Genomic DNA, 25567 nt, shown 5'->3' with positions numbered 1-25567 from the left:
GTCTGCATCCTTGCTTGGAAGAGCACAGCTAGCTACCTGGGTGCTGTTGAAGGGAGGTGGAAGGAGCAGCTGGTCTTGTGCATTTGAGGTTTCGTGTCCCTTCTGGCCCTGCAGACAAGAAGCAACTTGATTCAATTGTGTAAGCTCTGAGTTTGTGGTGGATTGTAATGGGGTGGCAGAAGGGCTGGACTGGGAGCTCTAGGGGCAGATATGCCCCACAAGCTTCAGCCTGCTTGTTGTCTGGGTTGGCCGTGCTTGTTGCATTCATTCACAAGCTTTCAGCTGTCTAACTGAATTAGTTGGAAGAAACAAAACTGTGGAGACCCCCTGGGAAAAAGGGAAGGGACTCTCACTGCAACTCTGAACTCTAATTATTTGCATCTATGCTACTGTGAACTTCCAGATGGCATGTTGCTCTGGTTTTTTTCCAGTGCAATGCACCCTTTGGGGAATTTTCCTGAGGAAGAATGAAACCTATTTGAATCTGCATTCTGTACTAGTACCCCATGAATGCCTTGTAAGCAAGACTCCCTAGTCTGGCAAAAAGTGTCTGTGAATTAACAGCAGCTTGGGTTAGGAGTCCACATGCCAAATTAACTTATTTTTGTTCAACAGCCCCAACAGATTTTATTTAGCAGGCAGTCTGTTTCACGTTCGAATGATCTGCTGACATCATGTGCTTCCTTCCTCTAAAACATCCAGGATGAAAATTGGGTTTTTGTAATGCACTGAACATATGCATGTATTTGGTCTTCTAGCCTTCTAATGCAAGACACAACTTGCCTATTTTAAGCTAAACCAGCTCTTGACATGCATACATGCAGAGGCTCATCATATATACTTTTTTTCTTTAGAGAGTCCCAGGCTAGCATCCATACTTGGTGACCTTCAGGCTCTTACTGAAAAATGTTATGTATTATGGGACAAGTGTTCTGCTATATCAAATATTTCCAATTGTGATCTCCTTGTTTAATCTTCCTTCCCCCCACTTTTCTACTCTCTTTAGTTTTCCTTTCTTTAAACTCTCCAGATACTACTTGTGCTTTTTTCCCCTAAGTAAAGACAAAATCTGCCCTGCATAACGTTGCAACTGCTGCTGAAGCTCTATCTGATTGTGATCTTATACCTAGGAAATGTAAATTTAGATTTTTTTTCTTCTTTTTTTTTTTTTTGGAAAAGGATTGACTAGAAAATAAATTCTGTAGTCATGAATAGTCTGTTTTCATCTGTTACAAATAAAAAGAAAATGGAAAAGTATGGGAAATAGTGGAGGCTCTTATCTGCAGCCATACCTCTGTTTGCTTTTTGGTTTGGGATTTGAAACTAACAGGCTCCTCTATAGGAATTTTCATTCCAAGAAGAATAGATGTACATCTGCATGCCAGGCAAGAAACTCTTAATCTCCAGCTATGACTGGTTGTTATCACACTGTAGTAGAATTGATTCCCCAGCCATAAAATGCTCTGTTCACAGAGGCAGTTAAAATCTGCATAGTTATGATGTCTCTGACTTTCTCATGTTCTTTCCTGTAGCTGCAGTGATACTTGACAGAAAATTTGGGCGAATAATTTATTTCATGTCAATGTAGCTTATAGTTTAATGGAGTTGCTTCCCTGTTATAAAAGATCTTGGAGGCCAATATGTTTGCTTCATAACAATAACTGAGGAAGAGAATTGTGTGAGAGAATTTCCAACCCATATAGAGCCCAGACAAGGAAATTACAAAATCTGAGTTATTGTCTGACTAGCAAAGGGATAAATCCAATTTGAAACAGGCAATTTTCACTTGTCCAGCTGTGCATCTCCTTTAGGATTACAGTTTACTCTGTCAAGTTTCAGGCTTCTTAATGATTTTAGAAATATGATCTCATAGTAGGAGCTGCACTCTACCTTATTTTTCAATACATACAGCTTGCCGTTATGTCTTTATTTCCACAAGGCAGATAACTTTTAAAACAAGCAAAGCCCCTGTCACTTGGTAAGGTCATTTAGTAAAGGCTAAAACCCCTCTGTGAAGTTACTTTGCTGGAATGGAAATGAAACAATATAATGATTCTTGCTTTCACACCCCTTCAGTTTTAACAGACATACAATGTCTTCAAAGATCAGCCCAGCCCCAGTATTTTAAAATGATGTAATTTATTAGAGCAAAGCCACATACCTTTATATTACTTGAGTCCTGTACACTAATGTTGAAACTATAGGTAACAAGTTGAAATTCAGTTCGGTTTTCACTCAGGACCAAATAAAAATCCCAGAGAACTTAAGTGTGCTGGGAAAGAGCCAAAAATGTGTACTGTAGGAGCAGGTGAGAGTGTGAAACATCCTTGTTACTGTTGAGATGGACATAGTCTCCTGGTGGGAATGGATAATAAAATTCTTGTAGGTAGGGTGAAGTAGACAAACAAAGGTTTGTCTTTTCTGAAAGTGTCTGCTGAGAAATATATGTGTAAATAAGAAAAAAAAGACCAAACACAGTTCTGTCTCATCTTCCTCTGTTTTGTGCAGTAAGGAGAAGGTACTGTGCCTTTGGGGAAGGTGTAATATTTCCACAACTCAGCCTTTCAGTTACTGGGTCAGCTTGTGGTGCATCATTGCCTCACTCCTTTATTGCACACATTTGTCCTTAGGTTCTGCTCTCCCTTAGGGAAAGGCTAGATAAGTGAAGGGCTAGCTAATTCTTAGCTCAGGAACTTGAAACTTTGTTGTAGTTTTTGCTAGCTTGTAAGTAGAGGAAAAAGGAAGAGACAAATATCTTCTCTGTAACCATTTCCCATTTTAAGCTCTCCCTTTCTGGCCCTCTGCCAGAAGATCACGAAGCAAATAACTAGTGTCATGCCAGTGGGTGCTGAATAAAATTAAAACCCTCAAATGTCTTTGTGAATATATTGGTAAAGACTGGCTGATGTGACCTGTGAGGTTTGAGCAGGTTAGGTGACTCAGTCTATTTCATGTGGTTTTGTCTGTAGTTTTTGAAGCCAACTGCTGAACATTAATTCAAAGAAAATCCTATAGCCAGAAATGTAAATATGTGTGCTTTTCAAAGTTATAATTGAAATGGAGGATGAATGATTAGAATTTACATCTGTCACCAAGAAGTTTGTCTGACTAGTTCCTTATGCACTTACCTACTGTAGAAGCATAATTAGCTGGAACTCTTGCCCAGCTCCACTTGATCAGCTGTGGTCAGACACACAGCACTGTGTGGCTCTAGGTTTGATCAGCTCTTTCTTTCAACCCTAGCTCAGCAATGCTTCATATTCTCATTGGTGTAATCAGGAGCAGTGAAGGTTGCTCCCTGATTGTCAGTGGTCATAGCAGTATACTGTAAAAATATTATCTGGTGACTGTGTTTTTCTATGTGTAACTTGCACAAAATTGTGTGTGACCCTGCTGGGGACAAACATTTCTGGTTCTGTGAAGCTTTGTGGGAATGAGTAAATCTTAGTTTTCCTTTTAGGTAGAGCATCAAAACCAGACTTGCAGGTGTGTTTCCAGGCTTTAGAAGCAAGCCAGCATGTACACAGTGTCTGCATTCTACAGACTTTCTGCTCTGCTTGTGAACCACCAAGGGCACCTGTGGCATTGCATGCAGAATAAGTGCAGCATAGAAAGCACCTTGTAAATGAAATTACATGCTGCTTCCAGTTGCTTGTACTGAGGAAGAATTTGGGATGGCTAACTAGGAAAGAAAAAAGGTTCCTTGTTTGATTTGTATGCCATCTTGAGCAGGGTTCTGCATATAAACAAGTATTACTGCATAATTACAAAAAAAACCCAAAAAACCCATGAAAACTTCACAAATATATAATGCTGCTTTTCATTGGATCAAAGTACTACATTTTTTTTATAGGCATGTTACTTTTGCTATCATTGATCCAGAACATTTCGATTAATTTTTAAGTTTTGTGCATAGTCCATGGAAGAAATAGGCTTAAAAACTGCCTGCAGACATTTTAGTTTTTCTGTGGTGACTAAAGCTTTTGCTTATTACTTATGTGCAACACTTAAGGAAAGGCCACAGTTCTTAATCAAGATTCTAAATCTTACTTCAATCTACGGAATTCAGTAATTATTAAAATTATTTCCTTCCTGCCTCATCTAATTGTTACTGCTATTCATACTTAATAATGTGAGAGGTTGAGAGGTGCTGACAGAAAGTCAGTGTTTACATGAGTTAATTTACTGCTTTATTACAGGCATTCTGTGTATTGCAGTAGTCAGTTCTGCCCCTTGTATCATGGATTTATAAGCAAAATATAACAAAGGATAACTAATACGTAGATATTCAGACACACAGGCACAGGTATTCAAGGAATCAATGAGATTTTGCAGCATAAACAATTAGGATACCAGCTGCTTGACTGGATTAGACAAACAGAATTTAGGAGCAGTATTGTGAGAGACAATGTTACAGTAAGCCAAGTCCTTACAAATCATATTTTACATGAAAAGAGGTTGATATTTATAATGCTTTTTCAGTTTTTTTTTTAGGTGTGTCTGAGTTCCCTCATCCTCCTTGTTGTGGGGTGCAGTTTTAGGTTTTCTGTACAATTTTTTTTTCAGTATCAAGCCTTGCTCAGACTATATAAGCTCAGTTTCTCTCACAGTAGAAATTAGATGAGCCAAACAATTTAAAAATACACAGGTTTAATTAAAAACTTTTGCAAAGATCAAAGGAAGACATTTGTAGCTTATCTTAATTAAACTTCTTTTTATTATCTCTTAGTATAAAGCAGTACAAGACAGTGTTGCTGATATCTATATGTGTGTGTGTATGTGTAAATATATGGGATGAGGTGCTGCAGTAAAGAATTCAAGAACTTCCCTAGGTATTAATTCCAGCACAGCAAGTTATAATTTCAGTGGAGAAAATCTGAATGTCATTTTCAAAGAGGTAAACTGCTGCATATGAATGATCTGCAGGAAGGCTACATGGTGATGAAGTTCCAGGTACTAGACATTTGCTCAGACTGTGAAATTCCTGCATGCATTTGTTTATGACAATGGCAGCTTGAAAATGCTACCTGCCACAGTTAATATTTCTGTTAGCATTTCTGTTGTGTTCTCTGAAGCTAGCTAAAGGTTAGAGAGAAGAAACTCATTTATGTCCCATTAATTAGCAGCACCAGAATAATAGCTAACATTTATTAGAGGTCTGAACTTTAGAATTAGTTATAAATGCTGCAGAGTTACCCAAAATTCAGGAGGATGTTCTCTCTGACATAAAATTCCTCTGGGATTGCCTTAAAATATGTGGCCTGGTGTTGGTGACTGGTTGATGTTTCATTCTGGGGCTGTTTTTGCGGGTGGGCAGCTACATAGTGATGCTTATACTTTGAAGGTTTTGGATTAAAAAGACAAAGGAAAGATCTTTTCTTTCTTTCCACTTTTCTAAAACAAGAGTGTAGAACTGTGTTTTGGGTATCTATATTTTAAGATGTGGTTCTCTTTATGGAAAAAAAAATAATTAAAAAAAATACCCCAGTTTGATTAGGCTAGAGATCCAGTCCATTGTGTTTGGTTTGTTCCATTCCCGGGGACTTGGGGGGTTTACGACTGGACTACTCTTGGAAAGCAACGGATTTTTGTTCCCTTTTTTGTTTTTTTTTTTTTTTTTTTTTTTTTTTTGTTCCCTTTTTTTGCTTTGTTTTGAGATGGACCTTTTCCCCTTTCTCCTTCAGTCCCCAGTGCTTCTCCTTTATGCCCAGCATCTATTGCTTGCCCCAGGACAAATTCCAGCTCAGGTTAAAGAACTAAGGTGGACTGCTACTACTGCTAAGGCATTAGAATGCAAAAAAGGGACCTAGTGTTGGAGTGTGAATGAGAGCAGTATGGAGATTTATTTGGCTCTTGTAAACATGATACAGAAAGGAGAGAGTTATAATACAAGCAAAAGTCATGGCATTATCTTGAGTTTTCTCCCTTTCTCCTGCTGTTTAGAACCAGTGTCAAGGTAGTAACTTAACTAATTGCAATTTTAAGGTTAGTTCTGTTTGTTTCAAATATGTTTGTTTCCATGAAGAGGACTATGTTCAGTTGTTGTTTGATACAGAGAGCAATCATTTGGTGCTTTAGGGCTGTGACTCAGTAAGAACATTACTGAGTGCTTTGTAGGTATGGAACGGGAAGCTGGTTTCCATTAAATCTGTAATGATAAGAGTCTGGTCTTCACATTCTCATGCTCCAGAAGATTTAATCCAACTTGCTGTGTAAGTGAATGCAAAGCCCCTAGTGGCTTCTCAGGACTTTCTATCAGTCTGTGGAGCTGAGGAGCCTCTCTGCTTTTCTACTGACAGTCCCTCATGAGATGGTGTATCAAGGCTTGTTTGCTGTCTTGGTTCCATGCTCTGTATTGTTAAACAAATGAAAACCAACTCACAATAAAAATCACCTCACCAAGCAAATAATACAGTTTCATCTAGTTCTAGTTTTTGGATGCTGAAGAATGTATCAGAGAAAAACTTGCCCAAAATTTGATATAGTAAGACACGTAGTTACCTGGAAAGCTTTTAGAATGATAGATTTATGCCATGTTTTGTGGAGTGTCTTGGACCTCTCTTCAGTAGACCTGTTTCAAGAAATACCCACTGAAGTGATACTAAGATTTTCTCTCTTTGGTTTATTTAAATTGCTTTTGTGTAAGTAATTCTAATTTCAGGTTAATTTTATACAATTTGATGACAATGTTATGTCTACTAAATGCAAATCCTTCAAGCAGTGCTTCATCTTAATGAAAGTGTCATTTGGAAGGGAGAAGTGTGTTTTGGAAACAGAGGTCAATTTTGGCAGCTAATGATATGGTGTAAATGAGCAGGTGTAAATTGCTAAGGGACTTTTTTTTGTAGATTAACAAGATGGGTGTTTAGTCAAGTTTTGCAGCACCCTAGGTAGTTAAGATCTTTTTCTTACGACAGTTTTTGAGAAAATGTGCTTTGGCAAGCTTTGTGAATCTGGCTCATTACTGTTACAGATGAGAAGTGCCCCTTTTCTTGTAGTCAAGTGTCTTGTTGGCCAGAGATATGAGCCTAGAGACCAGGAGGTGGAAGCAGCAGGGTAAGCAGAATGGAAAGCTCATATGAGTGTTCTGAATACTCTGTGGGGACTGGGTAATTATGTATGACTCTTAATGAGATAAAGTTGTTGTAAGGGGATTTTTTTTGAAGCAAAAAGAAAACTGATGTTCAGCTTGCTGAGAAAATGTCATGTGGAACTGTATTCCAGTGCTAGCTTTGTTAAAACCCTGCAGTGCCAAGCTGAAAACATAGAAGACTCATTCATTTACATGTCAAGGAAAAATAGCATCAACTGAAGGGGTGGTAATTTCCAGTGTATCTGTGGGAAATGACCTTGCTGCATGCTTTCTCCTCTTAAAAGAGGGGGAAAATCTCTTATTCTGCATGGTTCTTCATCCTGTGCTGCTCATTTGACATTGGCCAGGAAGCAGATAGGATTTGAACATTAACTTAGCCTGGACATAGAGACAACTGTGTTTTAATTACCCAAATGGAGGGAAATAGTTTGTGTCCCATTAGCAATCCTCAGAGACTAAAGCACCATAAGCTATAATCACTTAACAATGTGGGTCCGTAGTATTAAGCACGTTTGAATGAATGCCAATGAATGACTTAGGAAATGTAACCAATTATGAAAGTCTCGGGGCATATCTAAGCAGTGTTTGTTTTAAATTTGAGAAACAAACATTATATTAAAAAAGGAAAATGGATTTATACACTTATTCTTTTCTTCCCTCAAAAAGTAATTTCCTCTTTTTTAGAAAATCTTATACTGTAAACAGAATACTCAGTGAATACCAATTGGATATAATTGGCAAACCCTTGCAGGAAGTTTAGTTGTGTTTGTTTGTTGCGTTGTTTGTGGGTTGGCTTTTTTTTTTGTGTAAATAAAAAATTCATATTTTATATGTATAAGACCATTTGGTCTAATTGGCCTGTTAGCTGGAACGTTAGCATCAGAATCCAGATTTTTCTCAAAAAGAACCTTTGGCAAATGATTGAGCTTTGACAGGAGATTTTTCAAATGCCAAACAGGAATCAGGTGCCCAATTCTCACTCACTTTCTTCATCTGACTGATGTTTGATCTTTTGTTAATCTCTCTTTTTGATCCAAAGTAATTGGCTGCTGCCTGTGTATCTTTATCTCCTTCTGTGAGGCATTTGTGAGGGGGACCATGTTGAAGGGACAGTCAGATTGTCATCACAGAGTGTCATCTGTGTGCTGTGTGAATCATGCTGAATGTGGACTTCAGAGTGGGAGAGGATGAGAGCAGGATTCACCTTCTGGTGACCTTATGTCAGCAGCCACAAGGAGTTGCTCAAATACCCAGTAACCAGGTAGAGGCTGGATTCCAGGTGTTCTCTGCCATGTATTGACCACCAAGGTGTGGCTGCTCTGGTGAATAACCCCAGGTGCTGTCCCACTCCTCATAGCTGAAAGCTTCTTGACTTACATCTGAGTTATGACATTTCAATTTTGTTGCTTTTTCAAAACTTAGATGACTCTTTTCTGCTTCATAACGGAGGGAAAAACCTCAAACAACAAACCTGCCAAGTAGAACCCCAAAACCAAACATGCCACAAAAATTTATTGAGCTGTTGAGTTTTGAGTAGGAGAATGTTAGTGCAGTTATTAAAGTTAGAATCTTCTGTTTTGAAACTTGAAAATGATAGACGAAAAGTGTGTGTAGAGCCTTTTTAGTACATTTATTGCAAAACTCCAGCATAATGCTCTGTGAAATTCTCAAACTAAATGTTCTATGTTATGTTAGTTCTACCTGAGTTATCATAATGTCTTAGATTGGTTATCAGAATTCCTCATGATTAGTAGTTGTCAAATAAAGCTGGGAGCCTAGCTAGACTATGCTGTAGAACACATGAAGGATCCATGACTTGACTAATTTTACTTTTTTTGAACTGGGTAATCAAAAAATTCCTTCTTTTTACACATCTCATGTGTAGAATAGGGGCAATGAGTGAAATGTTCTTTTTGCATTTGGATTCTTGATAAAAGTAACATCCTTGAAAAAATCCGGTGTGTTCAAAGGTAAAACTGAAACAGAAAAGGTACATATAGACAATTTTTTTTTTTGGTGTTATTCTGCCTGCTTATTAAGTGAGTTCCACTTTTTTCAGTGCCTTTATTGGCATGGGAAGGCTTACAGAAAGAAACAGGATCAAATAATTAACAATTGAATAACAGTACAAACAAAGCTGAACCAATTCTGGTTTAGACAACCTCTGTATAACTAAATTTGTATTTTGTGGGTCATAAATCTTCGTTCACAAAGCCAAGCCATGATGACGATGATCTTGTGGGTGCTTGTGGAGGTGTGTGCAATTCTATTGCAAAGGAAATAACAGTGAGGAGTTTATAAGCATTAAGAAAGCCATGTGGTTTTTATAAGCGAATATTGTTAGCCAGGAATCAACTACACGATTTTCTTTCTAAGGACATTTAGTGAGACAAGGTGAGTCAGTACATGGAGAAACTCCCTCAGTTCTTGACTCCTAGGTGTAACTGCAAGACTGTAGTTCTAAATACTAAGTCATCTTCTGTTTTAAGTGAGAAATGTTGCACTAGGTCTGACTGTAATTCCTAGGTTCTCTATCACTATTGTATAGTTTTATATAATGCAATTGTACAGTCAACTTATCTACACTATTATATACATTGAAATACACAAGCTATGAGAATTAAAATTTTATATAATTTTAGCACTTCTTTTATAAAGTCAAAATAATTTGATTTAAAAACTGCAATTTTAATTTCTTGGCATAACTGATGATAAATAACAGGATGAGCTTGCCCATAGCCTTGTATAAGAATGCCAGAGCATGTTAAATGAATCCATTTACCAGCTGGCTGGTTCTGTCATGCAGGATTCTTACTTCTATCAACCACAATTAAATTTGAATTTACAATTACAAAAAGCCAAAAAAAGAAAAAAGAAACCAAACCCAAACATATCCTCTCCCCCTAAACAAAAAACCCACCACATAATGTTCTAGGTCTATAAAGAGCTTTTAGAAAGTTGAAAATTCAGTGTAGAATTCTCTCTCTTATGACAAATTATTGATATATAGAATGTATGACTGTTGCACTGTTTTCTAAATTTATTATTAGCTAACTTCAGGAATTATGAAAATGGGGGAAGAAACCACTTTGGGTTGACAAAATATGAAAATATATATTTTGATACTGCAGAAAAAGTATTTGGGATTGAAAATATATTTTGTTTGGCACAAATAATTTCATTATATTGCTGTGTTAAATACATGTCAACAGACTTACTTGTAAATGAAGGTTTTATTAAGGTTTTATTATTTGAAAATCAATGAGAAGTAGGGCTACTAAAATCAATGAAAGTACTATGAAAATCAACATGGAGGACTGCTACAGTCCGGAGTAACATTAAATTTGTTGTTTCTTTCTTGTGGATCCAAACAAACAAAGTCCAACCATTAAGGGTTGAGTGCAAGCATAGACTTTTATTTGACAATTGGCACAAGCAAAAATGATAGAACCCCGTGGAAGTATGGGGGATATTTTGCCAGGCAAAACAGGTAGAGAGAAAAAGATGAGAGAGAGAGTCACCAGCAGGGTTCCAGCTGTCCTGTGAGTTTCTTCAAGATGGCGCTGATCCTGGACAGGGTCTGATGCGAGATGGTGGTGGGTGAAGAGACGACAGCACAGCCACAGCATGGACACCATATATACCCCTGAGTTCCTTTTGTTCCAAAGGGGATCTGTCAGTCAGCTGCCACAGGTTCATTGGCATTGGCACAACCAAGGTGTTTTCCCCACCCTGGTCAGGGCTATGGCCTGGAGGGGACTTCCCTGGCTGAGCCAGGTCCATTAGCGTAAGAGCCATTCATGGGCCTGGAGGGGAGGCTTCCATCCTGTCCTATGGGTCACAGAAGGGCAGGTTCTTATGTTTTTCTCTAGGCATCACCCAGCCACCATAGCCCGGTAGGTTAGGATAAGTACAATTACCCTAGCCAGGGCTTATTCACTTTAAAATTGTCCTTTTGAGGCAATTAAATTCCAGAGCGGATTCTCAAAAGGACTAAAAAGCAATGAAAAATTGAAAGGGTTTGTTAGAAAATATAAAAAAAGCTGTCTTAAAAATTTACAGAAAAATGTACAGAAAAGTTTATTTTTAAGAAACCAAATCTGTAAAATTTCTTTAATCACCATAATACCAAATTCACTGTTCCTCTTCTGTTTTCTTCTTCTGCGTTGAAAGGAAAACCTGGGCTGAAATATTTCATCCAGCCTCAGCTCTGTATCCCCTTGAAGTAAGCAACTATTGTGAAATTAAATGTTTCTCTGAGTCTTAAAAGTTCCAGAGAATCTACTTTTGTTATAGTTAAAATGTTCTCCAGGTTGATAAGGCCTCAGCAGCTACATAAGTGTGCATGCCAGCCTTTCCCCTTCAGCTGTTTGTACTTGATTTTAGTGTTTGGAAATCTTTTTTTCAGATTGTGCCCTATCCTTTGGCTGACTTGGCTGCCTGAGCTGCCAAGAGGCTGAGTGTGAGATAACAGAAGGGTAGGGAGGTTAGGGCCAGCCTGTGGCACAGGGAGAGCTCTGCAGGAGAGTGGCTCTCGGGCCATCCAGGAGCCTGGCACAAAGCACCCTGCCACTTGGTGCTGTTTTGGAACTGTCACTTGACTCTCTTCAGAAAATCAGAAAGTCTTGTAGATGCTGATCTAACATACTGTACAGTCTAACAAATCGTGTGCTGTGCCCAAGTAATAGCTCTCGTGGGGTACATCTGTGTAGTTGGAGGCACTGAAACCTGGGATAAAATGTCCAGTTTTGCCAGGAGGGTAGCTATGATTTAGAAAAAAGGAAAAATACATGTTGGACCTATAGCACTTGACCCCATTGCACAAAAGAGGCTTTTGAGCCTTTTAAGTTCCTTGTCTAAGGGGCTCTGTTTGGTATCTGAGTTGTAATGGCTGAATGTCAACTCCTATAAAAGTGTTATAAATACTGTCAGAATAAAGTTCAATTTGCTATGATCTAGGACAGGAAGCTCCTGCTGCACAAAAACCACAATAAGGAAAGTCTGTTGCTAGCAATGAGAAAGCTGAGTAGGAGTCCATTTAACTCAGATTGATGAATTACTGCTCTGCTGAGCAGGATCTAGACAAAAGTGTTTGCACCTATAAATTACTTGAAAGTTCTTAAAAGTTACTCCAGACTGTAACACCGGTTTGGTGTAGGCTTGGTATGGGGAATAAGATGTACTTCTCTGTAGCTTCCAGACCACTCCTGTAGCACCCATCTAATCTATGATGATGGTTTTGTTGTGGTTTAATGGCGTTGTTGCTCCTTAACCGTCTGCTACTTTCCCTAGGGTCCTTCACCTCTGAGGCAGACTATATGCCAACTCGTGAAGGGCTTGAGGTGTTAGGAAAATTAGCCAGAAAAAAAATGAGGATCAAGAACTGCTTTGAGCTTCTGCTCCTTGGTAGGTGATCCTCAGTTTCAAAACTGGTTAATCAGTATTTTGCAGGGAGCAGGGAGAGGAAGAATTTATCTTGGCATGGAAAACCATTTAGAACTGGAATTGAATGGCTGTAAAAGTTCAAGAACTGTTTGCAGTTCTCTGACCCACTTGTATTTCAGGGCCCTGAACCTAAACATACTTATGCCAGTGAGTAATATTAAATCTAATCAGTTCAGGAGGTGTGCGTTTATTCAAGTAAAGGTTTTTCAAGTGTGGATCCCTACTGTAGCCCATGCCTGTTCAAAACTTCCACTTTAAAGCTGTTTGCAGGCTTTTTTATCTGAAAAAAAATTAGTACATGAGGCAACCAGGTGCCACTAATTGCCAGGTAGTGGGCTTGACCTTGTGTTAAGCCCACCTGTGCCTAATTAGGGCAGGCCCCTACTGCGCATGAGCAGGATTAGGGGGCCAATAAAAAGCTCACACCTGGGTTAGCCAGGGGCTGGTTTAGCCACCTTTGGAGCAGTAGCACTGATCCAGGCTGGTCAGAGCACCATTCGTGAGATTCTACTGGGGCACCTGGTTGGACCTTGGAGCGCTGCACCCATAGAAGAGGTTTGTCTTGCTACAGGAACTCTGTCACCAAACTATATTAATTTCCTCTCTGTTACTTCCAAAAATGGTTGTACCATGGGACAGAGTGGTGAAACATCCCTACATGTCCCATTGTGATGGGAATCTGGTGACAGGCCAGGGTAGTCCGTGGGTGCTCAGAGACCTGCTCCTGGGCTTCGTATGCCACCTCAGTGCACAGCATTGCTGGTGGGTTATTGGCTTATGGCTAAGAGCAACTCTGTGGCCAGTATCACAAGGTCGCTGCCCTAATCTGAGCCTTATAATATCATATTAACAGATAGCTTTGACTCCTGGCCTATTTATTTTCAGAATGATTTGGGAAGTGCTTTGGGTTGCGTGATGTACAAATCTAAGATTTAGGGGATTACTGGAGAGCATTAAATTGTTGCAGCTGGATCCCATTCACTAAGAATAAAGTTGTTTTTTTTTTTTTTCTGACAGTTCGTACATAGTGTAATTTTACAAGCTTCCTGTGTGTGGGTTGTTTTTTTTTTTTTTTTAAATATTTGTTGTCTTTGAAGCAAATAAGCTACTGAAAATCTGTCAGCTTAAAAATCACAAAGACCCAAGAGTTCAGGAAAATCTAATGCCTACTAAAGACAATCTTTTCTCTCTCTGGTGAGCATTGAGATCCTGTATCACTCAAAGGAAGAGGGGTGCATGTGAATAGCTTCTTAATGTGTCATAGCTCCTTCCACTGTGCTTTCAGTAGGCCATAGGAGAAGTGGACATGTACCCATTATATTAATGCAAGTAGCAGCTGGAGGCCTAGTTATGCTGAGACTTTAACTCTGAGTAACTACTGAGCTTAATCGCGTTAGCAAATTTCCCCAGCATAGATAGCAACTGTGTCTTTAAAGCAAGCAAGGTCTAATGCATACTGGATAACAAAGCTATGCAAATAATGTCTCCCTTTCTAGGTCAGTGCTTCCCTGTAAAGTGCACTTCTATTCTGAAAGGCAATCAGTACAAATGGTCTGTTGGGCTCTGTATTAAGCTAGTGTCATGTTTACAAGTATTATATCTGTTATAGTGTTATATGTGATATTTGTTATCTGTAAAACCTGTGCTACAAAAGTTATCAGGCTTCAAATAGCAAAGTGTACTCTTCCCTTGGGAGATGTCACTTATTTTAGACATTTGAAAACAGGATATGACAGAGGTAAAGGCCGGGGAAAACACGTGAGGACTGGATATATTAGATAAGTAAACATTCCCAATATACTTAGTGAAAGTGGAGCACAAAGCAAGAACGGTCTTTGTTAGCTCATCCTTACAGTTGTCAGCATAAAAAGGGGATCTGAAGGAGATGTGAACTGTGAGAGTGGAGCAGATGGGTATGTTGTGGGTACACTGCAGCTGAAGGGTGAAATTTGGAACATGAAGTGAAGATTTTTTATGGGAGAAATGGGTGCTCTGTGGATTCTATGCCAAATCCAAAATCCATGAATATTTGTATCTTTTTTAACCACAAATCTAGATGAAAGAGAGAAAATGTACTTAAATATATGGAGAAGCCAAGAAGGCTAAGGCTAAAAAAAAGAATTTTATCTTGTGTCAAGAAAAGAGAATAAGTAGAGGAACTTATGTCAGTGAAAGAGTCGAGTCAAGGAAATGCAGCTCTTAGTCCTGGATTTTGTTGCAAATGTGTCTTTGTGTCTTGGGTGCACAAAATGAGATGGTTTTACTAATCAAATCTGTGTGATGAAGACCTGGATGAAAGTTTCAACTGTCAGATCTTGAAAGAAAAAGTCACTTCCTAGACACTGTGGTCTTTGTCCTTTTAGTTTTGCTCTTAGGAAAAGCTCTAAATGAGGTAGCACAGGATGAATTTTCGGCCCATGAAGGGTTTACAGCAGAAAACTCTAATAAACTGAAATATGCATAAAAAATAATTAGGCTAGCTTATAAAGTGAAGTTGAAGCCAATTATGGAAATTAAGCATGATGTAATAGTTAATGAAACCAGTGTAGCAAGTGCAGTGGAGCTGTGCTGATTGCCAAGAACATCTTGCTTTTACAGTACTTACGTAACTGTCAGGAAACGCCTCGGAGTATTTTTAATAACAGCCTTTTAATAACATTTTTTTCCCCCATTTCTTTCTTTTGCCTTTTTTTCATCCATGACATTTTGTGTTGCAGGTGGAGGGGGGGAGAGTAAAAAAAAAATGCAGTTTTCCTAAGCATTATTCCATATTATAAGTGTATTTGTATTTCCATTGTGAGCTGCTGTGAGTTGCATGTATCCACTTCATTAAAAAGGAAAATTCCAGCTCCTTGAGGACTTTTATTGTCCTTGTAAGCTGAATGAATGATTTGTGTGGTTGTCTGCTTTGATTTGCTTGTTTTCAGCAGTCCAAGTTTAATTTTGTTAGGGGAACTAAATTCTTAACAATGCAATGTAATATTGTGTTGGTTCTGGGACAGTAACTGTTCTCCAAATTTTTATGCTCTCTAAAAAATGATGCAGTATAGATCTGAGCATTACAGATCTTGGTTTGTCACTTCAGACTTTCTCCATGATTTTCCCTCAGTAGAAAACTAGACTGCTTCACAAATCCTTGTCTGACTGAAGTAATAAAATCAGGCTAATGGACAGGTATCTCCATTTTAAAATGGAGATTTGTTCTAGTATAAGGCTGATAAAAATCTACCTGCAACAGATTGTCGTTTCTTCAGCATCAAGCAGTTTTAAAATTTATTCTGTGATTTACAGGTTTATAATAAAGCTAAATGTATGGCTAATATTCTGGACTGGAAGCTGAGATCATCTCTTCGTGACTTCCTTATAAGATCCTGGGTAGTTTCAGTTACACTTACCTCTGTTTCCTATGTGTAAGATAATTGTTAAAAGTAGATGTTAGAAGGCTTAAAAATGTCTTCTGTAATGTCAAAACCAGCTTCTCATAGAAATCCCAGCATTTGACAAAACTTAACCTGAAAGAAAAAACAGTAGAGTAGGACATATTATGGTACGGGAAACCAAGGTGCTGGGCTCTACCTGAAATTTCAGCCTAAAACTATCACAGGCATCAGAAAGGGGACTTTGGTTTGGTTTTGGATATAAGTGATATAGTGTGGTGCTCATTTTTCAGAATACCCAAAGCATTCATGCTTTTTCATGTTTGGTTTTTTCATACTTGTAATAAAGATCCTCTCTTTTCTTGCTGTAGTCAGTATCTGGAGACTATTATTGTGAATACCCCTTCTGATTCCCCCATTTGGGAAGGCTAAGGAGAACATAGTTGCTCTTGGATCATGTCATCTTCTGGCTTCTCCTCCTGCAGCCACCTATCTGGGTCATCCTATATTTTCCAGATTTTGCCCAATTTGGATGGGTATTACTGGCTGGAAAACGTATCATCAGAACTCAGCTACTGGGTGGAGCTGGGCCTTTTCAAGATAGCACAGGGGATATTTGTCCACTCTGTCCTTTCAGCTGTGGTGCTTGGTTGCCTTAACAAGGCATCACATGCTCAGCAGTACTGTTAGACCCATGATAGAATCTCTCTATATGATTTGTGAATTAAAGAAATAGGTTGTTAGCCCTGATCTGAATTTGACTCAAGCTCCTACCCTTCAGTGAATTTTTGAGAGCATTACAGATCTGAGCATTACAGATGAGGTCTATTCAATAGGAGGTTTTGTGTCTGAGTCACTCCTATGTGGACAACATTTTTAAGTTGGGAAGTTACCTGAAATGCTGAAAAATAACAGAAAACATGGCCCTTAGAGTTAATTCTTAGAGTTAATTCCCTTCCATTCTCTTGGGCATCCGTACTTGGTCAGTACATGTATTAGTTCCAAGTTGTAGAGTACAGTGTTTAAGAGGGTTGTTAAGAGTTTTTCCTCATTCAGTAGGCCATAATCTGATCTTGAGTTAATATTGTGCAATAAAGGGAAACTATTTACTGAGCAATTAAAGTTCTCTGAGTTATGCACATGGTAGCAAGATACACCAACTTGTATTTTTATTATACCAAAACTAATCTATTGAGATGAATAAACCCCTGGTTTTGGATTACTGGTGTTGAAATGAAGCAATGTAGATACAAAACAATCATCAGAAAATTGATGGGGAAAGCTTTGCTTCAGAGAAGTCCAAACTTTTAAAAGTGAAGTCATATTCAGTTAAAGTTTTTCTCTTCCTCAATTTTTTTTTTTTTGTAATAAAAATCTATTGTTTATGATTGCAAGCTAGTTTTAATTTCTAAAAGTTAACTTTCTTTTTTTCCCCCTTTACTCTGCTTAGGGAATTGACAAAGCAAGTTTGAGTTGTTCTGCAAATAATTTCTGAGCTTGAAAACACTGATTGTATTAGACATGAAATATTGGAAACAATGCAACAGCTCACTTCATTGTTTATGAATTTTTCCCTTGTCATCTGTTTTACCTCTTAAATAAAAAATCCCAAACAAAGGATAAAAAAGAGAAAGCATAATAGGAAAGGGGAATAAGACAAGACTAGGAAGGGAAGAAGAAAGGAAATGTCTATTTTTCTTTTATTTCAGAAAAATCGATTTATAAATGAGAGCCAAACCAGTTTCTGAAACACTGAATATCACTTTCTTTCCTGTATCGACAAACACAATTGTATTTTGTATCTGCACAGAACAATCACATACAAAGAACTCGATGTTGCTTGTTTCTATAGCTACAGTAAGTGTAATTACTGAAGAGAATCTTTTGCAGATTCCATTGTTGCTTCAGGTAGCTAATAACATTTACTGGCTGTGGTGGGTCAAAATGCACATTTTGAATTTAACACAAATAATACCATTTTCCATCCTTGTTAAGCACTTTGTCCTAAGACTTACCTCTGCAGAGCCTGGGGTTATGTCTGTAATAATATTGCAAATATTATTGCTACTTATTTTCTGGAAGCAAGACAGAGTACTGTGTGTGTCTGGAGAAGCTTCTCTTCCATTATTTAATATATGCTACATACCAGTACAAATTCATCATGAAATCAGTGTAGAGGTAAAAACCATTCTCCAAAATCTTGCATTAAACCAGAGACACCTCAGAGACCATAATGTTATTTCTGGGAATACAAACTCTGTAAATATAGACTTCCAATGTAGAGTTAAGTTAGACTGTGTAATTTTCTTAAGAAACAACAAGAACTGAGGTAAAGAATGAATTTTGAATTAATTAAATGAATTTTATTTTCATTTGAGGGAAGTTTGTTCTGAACCCATGAAGGACACAGAGGCAGAAAAGATGTACCTGAGTTTATCTTGGAACTGTGAAAATTAGCCTAGAAGCTTGTGTAACCTCACTTGTTTGCTCATAAGAGCTCTGCTATATTTTGATAACATTAAAATAAAGGAACTAACTTCTATTCTTTATTCATGACTTAGACAAAGGCTGAAACTATCATCAGGTCAGATTTTCAAGGTAAAGGTTAAATTTTCACTTTACTGGACTGAAACAGATGATAGAAGAAAAAGTAATGTATTTAACATTAAAAAAATGTTAGTCTGTAGAATTTTCTGGGATACCAAATGCTATGAGAGGAGTCTGCAGAGGTTGCCTTTTTTGTCCCTCCAGAAGAACCAGATGAATTTTGTGTCCTTATTTCTTGAGCGTATGGAATGCATCTCCAAATGTTTGTTTTGCATGTGTGTGTATAAAAAAAATTTAAAAGCTCTTTATATGAAGCTATATGTGGGTGTACGTTTGGGAGTGTGTGTATTTTTATATATATACATACATATATGAATATATATGTGTATGTATATATACATATATGTATATATAGTCATGTATTCATGTATATATACATGTATATACATGTACATACATGTACATATATAGTCATGTATTTATATACATATATGTATATATTTATATAGTCATGTATTTTTTATATATATATTATATGTATATATATTTAGTGCTCATATGTTGAATCCCAAGAAAATATTTTTCTAGTACTGGCTTGTCCTTGACAATCTTGAATGGGCTGAATGGTCTTCAGCGAGCCAGTTAGTAGAGTATCCCTTGCAAATTAAACTACTTAAAAACACAGAAACTCATTGGCTTGGTAGATTAAATTTTATTCCACTACCATCTTTGTCCATGGTAGTATTTATACTAGCCAGATATTCACCACTTTTGCCCTATTTGTAATTTGACAGGCTAGGAAACATAATGTATGAAATTACTGAGCCTACTGGGACACTCTGGAGCAGAGTCTAAACTATCCAGAATGGGTGCAATGACAATGGTTTCATGTTCTGATCATGGCCAGCCTTCCTGTCTGTGTGCTGAATGGTGCTGGCTACTGGATACACTGTAAAGCTGAAAGACAGCTTTGCCAGGTGGGGGTTGGTCTCTTTTCCCAGGCAGCTCTCAGTAAGACAAGAGGGCATGGTCTTAAATTGTGCCGGGGGAACTTCAGATTGGATATTAGAAAGAATTTTTTCACGGAAAGGGTGATCAGACATTGGAACGGGCTGCCCAGGGAGGTAGTGGACTCTTCGTCCCTGGAGACATTTAAAAAGAGACTGGATGTGGCACTCAGTGCCATGGTCTAGTGACTGCAGCGGCAGTTAATCAAGGGTTGGACTTGATGATCTCTGAGGTCCCTTCCAACCCAGCCTGTTCTATGATTCTATGACAGGAGTGTTCCAGGAGAGTTTCACAGGCAGAACCTGATAGCAGATCCTCTGTACTTTGAGGTTGGAGTGAGTTACAGGTGAATTTGGCTTAGCTATTCCCTGTCAACTTTCTTGCTTTCAGTAGCTAACAGCTAGCTAACACCAAAGCAACTATATCAGGAAAGTCTTGATTCTGTTATTTGCCCCAGAATAACTAAGAGCTCATACTTGACCGTATCTCAGATATGCGTGGTAAGAAAACACAAGGGACCTACAGGGCTGAAGCATTCAGCAGGCAGGGGTCTGTTGCTTTTTGCCTGTGGTTCTTTGGGCATCAAAAGACATAGAACTGAGCTGACAGATTGGCAATTCCTTTTCTTACACATAGCACCCGCTATAAAAATAGAAAAAAGAGGGGGAGGTTTGGGCTTATTCCAGGCAGGATCCCTGTTCTCCCTCCATTTGGTACATGGGTGGTGTTTCCTCTTCTGGCACTCAAGGATCTGATTGTTTACACAGGTTTACTTAGCGAGTGTGCAATTTAAGAAATTATTTGACAGGAAAACAGACTTGCCTGCCTGTTTGCATGTGCACGTGGAAAGTAAGATGTTCTCTGTGAATCCATGGTGTGAACAAGCAAGCATGTTCCTTCTGACAGTACAACAGGTGGGTCTGGTGGAAACATCACAGCATCTTGCCTCATGCTCAGCCTTCCCAGGTAGCCCTGCAGTGTGGGGCAGCCCCCCTGCCAGCTTTGTGTTTGCTGGAGGGAGCAGAGAGATGGATGTAGCCAACACAGCTGCTGGGAGAGCAGACCTAAGGACCAGAGGAGAAAGATGAAATTATTCTTCAAGACTTTCAATGATTACTTCTTACTGTTAGGTACTTGGTGTTTGGGGGACTGGTCACTGGGGCTAAATAAAAGGAAGACAAAAGTGAGTAACATTTGTCTCACTTTTAGCTCACTGTAGCTCCCTCAGCTGTGCATATGCATTTATTTTACATGCTAGCAATAGTGGGTTTAGTGCACATGGCACCTATATTGGACATGATGTAGCAGCTATAGTAGGTCTGGTTTTAGTGCTGATTTCAATGTAGATGGTTTAGAGAAAACTTAAACATGTGGAACACTGAGTTAATATTTGAGTATTAATTATATGCTTAGGACACTCATTTAAGTTCATTAGGACACTCAATTTTGATCTGTCCTTCAGGTTTTATTGAACACTTCAACTCTACTATTTAAGTCTTTCATATTGTTTTAATGACAGTTCTTTTAAATGAAATTAAATGTGAATAGAGAAAAGCTGATTTTCTCTTATTACTCAGTTAATCCTGTGGTTGCTTAGCTTGCATTTGTTTTTTCACAACAAACACCAACAAAAACATCCTGTTCAAATTATCAAGTTTAATATTAAGAATTAATGAAAGAAAAGTGGGTACAATATAGGAGTTGTAATTGGGAGAAGTCTTTTTAAAGCCTGCATAACAGTACCAGTCTTGCAGAACAGATGTAAAATCTTTGGGTGCCACTTGTGCTGCTGTTTGGAACTTAACTGGTTGTCCTGAGTAGTTATCCTGTTGTGTTATGTGAGTTGTAGGCTGAGTGGAAAAAGAAAGGTATCACAATATTTCATGTTATTTCAAATGAATTAGCCATCTTTCTCAGTTCCCATTCTTCTTTATTGGTGTTGGCAAGGAGTAATATAAAGGGTGGATTTAAGGACAAAGTTACAATTGTACAAAAACTTAAAACATCCTTATCTCCCTTTTCTCTCCAGAAGCCAATATTGTGCTCATTTCTTTCTGCATTGTGTGGATGTGGTAATCAGGTTAAGTAAAAGTAGTGGAGGCTTTATGAGTGATGGGGAAGCAGAGAATATAGTGTTAATTCTTTCTGGGTCCTCCTGTTTCCAAGGATGAACATGATACCTTTTGCCACTTGAATTCTGTTGGACCAAACCTTTTTTCATTCTTGTACCCGCTACATTTTTCTTCCCATTTTCATTTTGCTCCCAGCCATGCATTTTCTGCTTCCTGGGTGCTTTCCATACTTCTATCCTCTGTCTTCCTGATTTCTTTCTACAGTTTTGCTTTTCTTTCTCCCCCTAATTGGCATTCTTCTGGAAATTACACTGATAGAAATCCCTAGAACTGATCTGTTCTGATTGTGCAACAACAAATGATAGGAGGGCCAGGGCTGCTCCCAAAAACTGGCCTAAAATTAGCTGGTTACAATGGAATATTTTTGTCTTCAGTTTTTCAGAAGTAAAAATATTTTGCAACCTGAAAAAGCCTGTTTTGGTGTTGTAGTTTTTGTTTGTTCATTTTTGAAAGTTGAATCAGAAGAATTTTCTTTAATACAAAGTAATTAGATTGCAATTACAGGACCTAGTTTAACTTATGGAAAATAACCTTTCAACTGGTAATCCTTGAAATAATGTTGACTCCATCAAATAAAAGGATAAATTTGGGCAAATGCATCTTGGCAAAGTTCTTTTGGATTTCTGAGACAGACAGAAGACTCATATCTTTGTATTGTAGGAATGACAAACGAAAGCCAGTTATTAGGAAATTTCTGTAGAGTTATTTGAGAGTCATTTAATAAGCAAGAAAAGTAGTTTGTAAAATGCCAGTGTATAGTGAGGGTATAATTTTAGATGGCATCGCAACATTTTTTGTGACATAACCTGTCTAGTGTTGAGAAATTACTCGAAATGACAAGTATAGGACAGGTCAAATACACTGGCTGTAGCATATCTGCAAAAAATGTGGCTTATTAAAAAATGTAAAAGGATAAAGCAAAATTACATCTTGCTATCAAAATAGCTCGTGCATTTCTTGGACTGGAACGAGTGCTGAGCTGTGTTGTGGAAGCAGTTTGGTCCAGCTGAGTAAAGTCGGCTTCCAAACCCTGAGCCATTTCCTGAGTTGGCTGCTCAATAATGCTCCCACCAAGCTGTGCTCCCTGTTATTGCTGGCCCTTCTCCTGGGAGCTGCACTTCCCGTACTTAATTAGATGAGAAAAAGGATGAGCTGTTCCTTTCTCTCTCCCTTCAGGCTCACGTCTAGAGGATCTGGATTCCAGTGCTCAGTAGCACAACTTACTGACCTGGCTGCTAACCTGAGCATCAGCCTTCGAGTGAGAGGGTCTGCTTGGCCCAATGTGTAGTTTGGGGGAAAGAGAATGTTAGGAAGTTCCCAATATGTGTTATTTTTGGTATCTTCATAGCCTCAGTAAAAAATGTTCCTTTCTTGCTCTGAGTTAGATAAATATGCAGGAAAGGGTATAATTAATTAATGGTGAAATAAATTCTGGCAGATGCAGCCCTCCATATATCAGGCATCCAGAAATAATCTTGAGTGTTCCAGTAACAGGTGTCATCAAGCTTGTCAGGAAAAGCCAGTTCTAATAGGAGCTAAGATGGACCAGCTGAGTTCTTGACTTCTCTAAAATGATGTGCAAAGGGTAATAATTAGTACCATCTGAGCAGGCCTACATTGAAGAATCTTCAGTAAACCACCAGATGACACTCAGTGGTAGTACTTGGACCAGTCTTGTCAGTAAGGATTAAGACTCAGAGACAGAGGTTGTAAGGAGGTGATGTTACATGGGTCAGCTGCATTTGGTGCCCTACACCCCACACACTTGGGAGATGGGGAGCAAAAGCAAAACTGTAAACTCACCCCTGGTTTTTACTAATTAAGATAAGGTCCTTGCTATGTCTGCTAAAAGTGTTCACCTTGTTCTCATAATAAATCTAATGGGCTTGCCTGTATTTAAATCATAGAATGGTTTGGGTTGGAAGGGACTTTAAGGATCATCAAGTTCAGCCCCTCTCTGTGGGCAGGGACACATTCCACTAGATCAGGTTGCTCAAGGTCCCGTCCAGTCTGGCCTTGAACAGTTCCAAGGGTGAGGCTTCCACAACCTTCCTGGGCAACCTGTGCTAGTGTCTCAACACCCTCATAGTAAAGACTTTCTTCTTAATGTCTATCTAGCTAGAGTTTCTTTGGAGGAAACCTAAGAGTGCCATTTTCCCTCCTACTATGGCTGACCCCTGCACATGTCTAGAGCTGTGGGACACCTTCCCTGCTGGGAATTAACATGTCAGTCCCATAGCTGCCTTTTTTCTACCCACTCCCTTCTCCCCTCCTAGTCCACCTTCACTACTATCTATCTATACATAGATTTACCTTTGAGATTATATCAGAGTAATCTCAGATTAAAAGGATGCACATAAATGAACAATTGGTGATAATAGATAACTACTCATTTTTGTTTAGAAAAATACATATATAAGCATAACATCTTTCTGAGGAGTTGGCAGTGAATAGCTTAGTGCAAACAGTGAGAACAGCACCGTGACTTTTTACACATTGCTTTTTATTTAGTAAAATACTGGGGAATAGTGTGAAGGGATCAGCCTCATTTCTTACAGTATTTGAAAACTTTAACTCTTCCCAGGTTGTTAAAATCAGTCATCTGAAAAGCTGTTGTTACAGGATTCAAAGTTCTGTCATTCTGGTGTTAGAAAGGTCAGATGCTAGAATTGAGAAAAATGATTCTCCTCAGATGCCAAAGATGAAATATCCATATGCCAGTCTGTTATGGGGATGTGCACATGCTTGAGCTAGTATGTTGCTTTTGATGCCAAATGTCTCTTCAATGAGATGAGTAGAAGCAGTGTTGGTGCAGCGAGTATAATCCTCATTTTAATGCTGGGACACGGGGCTGCATTCTGTGAGCTGGCCTGCCTGTTTGCAGCCACAGCTGAGGGTACCCGGGACCTCAATGCTCCATACAAATGGTGTTCATTTCTAATTTTTTCTTTTCCCAAGAAATATGAGAAAAGGACAACTTAGCCCTTAACAAAATACAGTTGCAGTGGAAAATAGGGTCTAGGGGAAGTGGAAAAGTACTGTGTATTTCTTTTTCCTTGGTTAATGTACTTCTAGCTTGATGGGAAACCTATCTATAGTCATCCTATCTAGAGAATGAGTTTTTAAGTGACAAAAGTAATACCATAAAAAGAAACACCACCCCCCCTCCCAAACTGCCAGCTTTAATTTATGATCCTTCTCTGAGTCTGAATGCAAAGTTCAAGGACTTCTGAAAGTGACACTGAATGGAGTAGTGATGCCTACGAGTGGGGGGGTAGATGGCAGGTAGGTAGGTGAGAAGTGTTACTTCTCAGGCTTCAGCTTTCTGTATTATTAAGAAGGTAGTTTTTCAGAAGAGTAAATGAGAGGTGGGTGTCTATATCCATGCCAGTCCCTTAGGAAAACCCTTACCCAGAGCCCTCTCTTGAGTTCGAGATGGCAAACTGGTTAAGTTTTAGAACATGAACTCTTTGGAGCTGATTGCTGCCACCTTTAGGCCAGTTGGAAGTCATTTCCACATGCACGCATCTTCCAAGCCACCAGTTGCAAATGCAGCTCTCAATTCCCCTAGACTCTGGACAAATGGAGCATTGATCTAGTCCAAAACTTGCCTTCATTGCAGGCCCATGTATAAGACAAAAACTTGAATTTGTCTTAAGCATAATATTGTACCTACGTAGAGAGTATTTAAATTCACCACACAATTGTAAAGAACATGAGTGCTGATTTTAGTTGATATTAAAATCTGTCTCTTGCTTTTGTTTTACCTCAGTAGATACTAACTTCTAATAAATACCTCAGTGTTGATGTAAACATCAGTGGTATATTTGCTTAGTACTTGCACACTAAAGTGTAAGAAAAATCTCAGAGAATCTTTTTCTTTGCAACCCCTTTCTACCTAGCACTTTCAACCTGTCAGATCTGTATATTTGAAAGCTTTTTGGTGTTTTGGTCTCATTTAAAAG

At 38.5% G+C, this 25567-nt stretch overlaps 1 protein-coding gene across 2 annotated transcripts in view; it reads left to right on the top strand.

Annotated features, from left to right (window-relative positions):
• Positions 1–25567, top strand: part of GRID1 (glutamate ionotropic receptor delta type subunit 1) — a 491930-nt gene that overhangs the window by 118190 nt on the left and 348173 nt on the right. The gene's annotated exons all lie outside the window — the stretch shown is intronic.

Source organism: Heliangelus exortis, chromosome 7 (assembly GCF_036169615.1).
Source record: "Heliangelus exortis chromosome 7, bHelExo1.hap1, whole genome shotgun sequence".
NCBI classification, from domain to species: domain Eukaryota; kingdom Metazoa; phylum Chordata; class Aves; order Apodiformes; family Trochilidae; genus Heliangelus; species Heliangelus exortis.
The sequence above is the reverse complement of the archived record's forward strand: the minus strand, read 5'-3'. Positions and strand labels throughout refer to the sequence as shown.